Raw genomic sequence first — 6,118 nt, forward strand, 5'->3', positions numbered from 1 at the left:
TGGAGCTAATACGTAAATTGCCAACCCACATACTTGCAACAGTGAATTCAGAGGATTCTTTAAAGCTGCACTGACAGTTGTATCCCCCAATTAAATTTGCTTATGACATACATGTTTATGATACACAAATCTATGGCATATGCAGTTACCTTTCTTATATATACATGTAGCCATTCTAAACACATACAACTTCCTTTCACAAAGCAGCTCTATAGAAATGGCTTCCCAGCACCATAGCCCCTCTGAATGAGTGGAAACATACTACACGCTTCCCAACATGAAATAGACTTTCCTGTCTTCTACTTTGTACTTGGAACCAATCCAGTGACCCCAACGAGCTTCTCAGAGCTGGAAGTGTGCAGAAAATGTAACTGGGAGGTGTCTGATGGACTGCACCTGGCATTACCTGTTACAGCCCTCAGCATAAGTCCACTGTAACAAAGGTCTGCCCACACAGGAGAATTCCAGGTATTTACAATTGGAAAACATCAGTATCTGACAAAAATGAGAGTAGTTCCATCAATAAAAACAGAAGATTAGCCCAGCTTTACTAAGAGTCTCTTCCATATTGTTTTAAAAATCTCTGATGATAAAACTAACCAAGAACTCTGGTCTGGGCAAACCCAGGAGAAGGTCAGGCCATTCGTGCTCAGTAAATATGGATTTGACATTCTTCAAGAGTCTGATTTTCAGGTGGATTTGGTTTCCACTGTGGGTGCCTGTACGACATCCATCTTCCCTTGGTAATACAATCTTGGCTTAGAAGAGACAAAGTTAGTGATTTAGGTGACCTTAGTTCCTCCAGTTTGCAGAACATATTGCCTATAAAGTATAAACTGACCATGTTTCAACACTGCACAACACTTGTGCAGCTGCAGTCCAACAAGAAAGAATATTGATCTGTTTCAGAAAGATCAGAGGTAGGATTTTCACTCTTGAACAAGTCAGAATTTAGGGCTCAGTTTCTTTGTTGATTAATTCAATGGTGAACTTAGCAATGGCTTTGGTGCTGCTGGCTCAAGGGCTCTGATGACTCCATGTGCCAATTTAAGGCTGCAAAGCTTCATAGGAAACAGTGGTGTCTGCCAATGAGTTTCCATATTCCAAGCATTTTTAGCATGTTTAGAAGCATACCCTCTTGTCCAATAAAGGAATTATAGGATTTGCTTTGCTGTAGTCTTGTTCTTTATTGATTTTCCTTACACCAGCATATTAATTTGCACACAAACAAACCCTCTGTCACTCTCAGAGACCATAAAGGTGATCAGGGAGTTCTGTGAGAGCCAGTTGCTGAGATATGTAGATTACAGTGAGAAAGAGACTTTGATTAGCTTGGGGAAGCTGGAGAAGCTTGATCAATGACTCTGGTAGACAGGCAAAGGAAGCCAAAGAACTCCAAACCGTAGAGCACCAGAAGAGAAAGCACTCATGCCAGGGAATCAGTGGAAAAGGCTGTGCACTAAAATTAGGCACAAGAAGATCATCCCTGAGAATACTTGCTCTAGATGGAAGCCCATCTCCCACACAACTTTGTCTTGACTATTTAGGCTGCTCTTCATTCTGTGTGTACGCCACAGGCTTATGAAGGCCTCTGGTGGGACAGAAAAATATCATCTTAAACTGGAAAAGAGCATTCTGGTCTCTTGTCCTGAAGCTGCAGTGTCATATTGTCCCATAGCATAGAATCATTAAGGTTGGAAAAGACCTCCAAGATCATTGAGACCAACATGTGATGGAATGCTGTCATGAGAACACCATAGCACTAAGTGCCATGTCCAGTCACTTTGTGAACATGTCCAGGGACGATGCCTCCACCACCTTGCTGGGCAGCCCACTCCAATGTCTAATCACTCTTTCAGTGAAAAAAGTCTTGCTGATGTCCAGCCTAAACCTCCCCTGGCACAGCGTGGAAGAGGAGCCTGACCTTCACCTTGCTACACTCTTCTTTCAGATAGTTGTAGAGTGATAAGGTCACCCTTGTGCCTCCCCTTCTCCCAGGTTGGGCAACTCTAATTCCTTCAGCTGCTCCTCATAGGACTTGTACTCCAGACACATCACCAGCTCCATTGCCCTTCTCTGGACTGACTCCACAATCTCAACATATTTCTTCTCAAGAGGGGCCCAGAACTGGACACAGAATCTGAGGTGCAACGTCACCAGGGTCAAGTACTAAGGGGCAGTCTCTTCCCTAGTACTGCTTGACACAATATTTTTTATACAGACCAGGATGCCATTGGTCTTTTTGACCACCTGGGCACACTGCTGGCTCATGCCTCTGTTCTCCCTCATCCCTGTCCCAGTCCCTAGTTTCCACCCTTGCTCTATTCCCAGCTCCACCCTAGCAGTGCATCTGTGTAGGATACATTTCACAGAACTCCTCTTCAGAAAGTTAAGTAATTCTCAGATGAGGAAAGGTGTGGGTGGGAAACAGAATGTTTCTTGAGGGAAGGCAGAAATGGGATATGGACCAGAAAAAAATCCAAAAATCAGAACAGAGGCAGAGAAAGAATGGTTCCCATGAAGTCCTAGGACAACTAGTTAGCAAAACTAGGAACAGAACTTAGCCCTTATCTAAGTTTTTATCTAAAAACTTATACTTGCAGTATCCACTTCTAATGTTGACTTAACCCTTCCGTATGGGAAAACACTGCTCTTAAGATTCCAGCCCAAATTCCTTAGCAGAGTGAGGTGATGATGAGCCTGTCTCACAAAGTTTGTCTGCTTCAAAACCTCATCAAGTTTGCTTTAACTTTTCTAAAGCCATTCTGGTAAAGTGAGCCTTTCAACCTGCTTAGGACCCCAAACCTGAGCCACCTTTCACTCCTGCTGGCACAAATCAGATGCCATTGCAGGGAAATGAAGAGCTGTGCCCAGTCAGACCAAGTACAGCCCAGAACAGATGCCCAGTGCAGGGAGCCCACTGCACTTCTTCATTCTCCTGTGCTCCAAGGCACAGAAGCATCACACCTGCACTTGTACTATATGGAGTAAAAGTCTTCCCTGACCTGAGAGCAAACACAAAGCCTAACATTTAAAATAAATCCTTAGTCTTTAATAAATAAGACATCAGGAAATAAAGTTTTATTTATTTAATAAATAACAACAGTATGGATTGAATTCAAACATCTGAGAGAAAAATATTCCCTTGGAAATACTGAGCATTGACCCAGCCATGCTACAAGGGCTGCAGATGACAGCCTTGTCAGCAATTTTTTTTTAAAAACTAGGGCAGGAAAATCTTTTATTCAGAAAGGGAAACACAGCAAACTTCAAGAAACAGATAGAACCTTTTGAGCTTTTCTAAATGGAAATAAATAAGGTGGCTTAGCTGTAGAAGAGAAACACCAACAGGCACCAGACTCTCTTTGTGAGTCTCCTTTAACTTGAAAATCAGTAAAGGCAGGTGCTAAGACAAACCCACATCCTCCATTCGATCCAGTCAGCTTGAGGAGAGGTCTGAATAACAGAACAGTGTAAGTAATTTGGGAAAACAGACAGTCAAAGAGAAGGACTCAGCTGCTCTTGTTCCTAAATCTCAACAGTAACTGAAAAACCATGGGACTTCTGTTAAAAAATAAAAATAATGAGCTTTATTTTTAAAGATATTCTGATTTCTCAATTTGCAGAGTATATAAGCACTTCCAGTATTTTTCACTTTCAGTAATTTTCAAGTGTTCAAGTGTTTCAAGTGTTTCCAATTACTTCTCAACAATGCTGAGCCTTGAAATGTCTTTCTAAGGTGAAGGCTGAGATTCTTGTTTAACCACTTGAAAATGAGAGCTGAGACATCAGCACTTTGGTTTTATATTTTAGGTCCTGTTTTTCAGGACATCAAATATTATGGAACTCATGATAAATACACCTTGGCAATGCAGCACTGATGAAAAAAGAAATAACAAACTTGTAGCCATGTTGAAATAAGGCTTCTTTCCTGTAAGGTCAAGAGAGACCTTTTAACCTCGTCCAGCCCAGTATTAAGGATTTTGTAATATAAGACAAACCTGGCGGAGAGTCATGGTATTACTTAAGCAGAGAGATGTCAACAAAGCTGAAGGGAAACCGGTCTCTGGGTGAACTAGAAGATATGGCAGAAGACCAGATGGCTCTTTGGAAAACTTACTTAGGTTGGACCCTTAACACCCAGACACTGATTTTTTTCTATTTTGAAACTTGATTTCAAGTCCATATTTATTGCATTAGCAACAGGTGCTGGCCTGCATCCTTAAGGCTACAGTAATGTTTGCAATCAGAGAGTATGAACGTCACTGGTAGTGGCACTTTGTGCCAGAGTTGTTGGCGTGAACCGTAGGCAGGAGTTCTGCTAATAACACATTATCAAACATAAACAGTGCTTGCACTTAGATTTACTTTTAAAGACAGAGTAGTTACACAGGGGACTGCTACTTTATTTCTCACATTACAGGGTTCTGGTATGTGTTCTGCTGATGCCCTGAATAGTAAGCTGGACCTATGTTTTGAGAAGTTTATTAGAGGCACAGGACTGCCCACATGCTGAAAATAAAAGACTAAAAAAAGTGCCTGTAGATCAGAGACAACAGGCTTGGCTTTGTCTTTCTGAACTCCATACCTGAACAACATCCATTTCAGTCTCACCAGCTTGTGAAGCTTGACCAAATTCAACTGAATTCAGCCTTAAGAGTCATGCATGTAAATATTTTTCAGGATCTCAGCTGATATATCTCTGCAAGGAATACTGGATAAACTGGGACTCAAGTTAGAGGGAATCAATCAAAGAGCGTGCCAACAGACATGTGAATGGCCAAGGCAGCACATATTCTGTACATACTTTCTTAAGACATAAAAGCCCGAACTGGTTAGGCCATTGGACTGAACGGTCACTGTAGGTCACTTCCAATTGAAACAGTGTATTCCCTTCCATCCTACTTGAAAAATCTGACTTAACCTCATGAAGACCATGACTCACTTTGCCTCAGGTTATCTTTAAATCATTTGAGAAGAGTAAAAGCAGTTTTGCTAAGCTTAGCATTAAAGCCTTGTCATAGATAAATCTCAGTACACAAAACAAGGTCTCAGTTATATTTTTGTAGAACGAGCGTTTTAATTTACCTGCAGGGTCAAATTCTCAAGTCTTGCCCAAACAAGACAAATCATCACACTGCAGAACCTGATCCCAAAGAGATCATCCCAAATCATGAAGAACATAGAAAATCATCTCAAATAATGAAGAACACATGAAAGTGAAGAAGAGATGGTTCTATCTCAGAGAAGAATAAGGGAAATGACAAGAACCAGAGTGAAAATAGTGAAAGAGACATGAAGCCACCTGAAGAATATGCCATTATGTAATTTCTTAAAATAAATGCATCTCCTCTATCTTAGGAGATGAGATGACTAGGATAATTTAATACCAGCAAAGAATTTGGAGAAAGCTCCCCAAATAACTTTGAAAAGAAAAAAGCCAGCACAGTACATCAGATATCATCCTTGAAAAGCAGAGGAGTTGCCAATTGAAGCAGAACCAACTGATAATGTTGATATAAATCTTTTAATCTGTGTTTAGAGCTCTTAACCCTTGACCAAAGAAAACAGAGAAATGAGAACTGAAAAAACAAGCTAACAATGAAGCGTTAGTGGAAGGAGGAGATGTGATCACAAATTTACAAAGTGGCAAGAAAAGAACACAAGCAAACAAATTCTCAACAAACTAATGAAAATGGGCCTTTGGTACGACCTGTGGCATCTGAACTGAAATTCCATTTTTCCATGGTTGTGTGAGGCTGCATATAGGGCTTTGCTTCAGTTAATATAAACATATTGCTCAAATTATTTTAAAGGTTGAAGTTACTTAAGACTCTGGCTTACGTTCAGGCCCCTGTTAAAGTGAACAAGCTTTGGCTTGGAAACTGATATATTCATCACCAAAAGAAGATCCTGATAAAATAAATAAATAAATTCAGACATGATCTTACATGGAAAGTAAGATGTAATAATAATTCCTCCTTTATTTATTTTACTTATTTAGAGTGAATTTGACACTGATGGAGAATATGAGGTGGCCTTGAAGAAACACTTTTCTATATAACAAAGTGCTTTTCTGTCTCATATTTCTGCCTTCCCCTGGGTCCTAGGGGACCTC

This window comes from Melospiza georgiana, chromosome 2 (assembly GCF_028018845.1).
Source record: "Melospiza georgiana isolate bMelGeo1 chromosome 2, bMelGeo1.pri, whole genome shotgun sequence".
Taxonomy (NCBI): domain Eukaryota; kingdom Metazoa; phylum Chordata; class Aves; order Passeriformes; family Passerellidae; genus Melospiza; species Melospiza georgiana.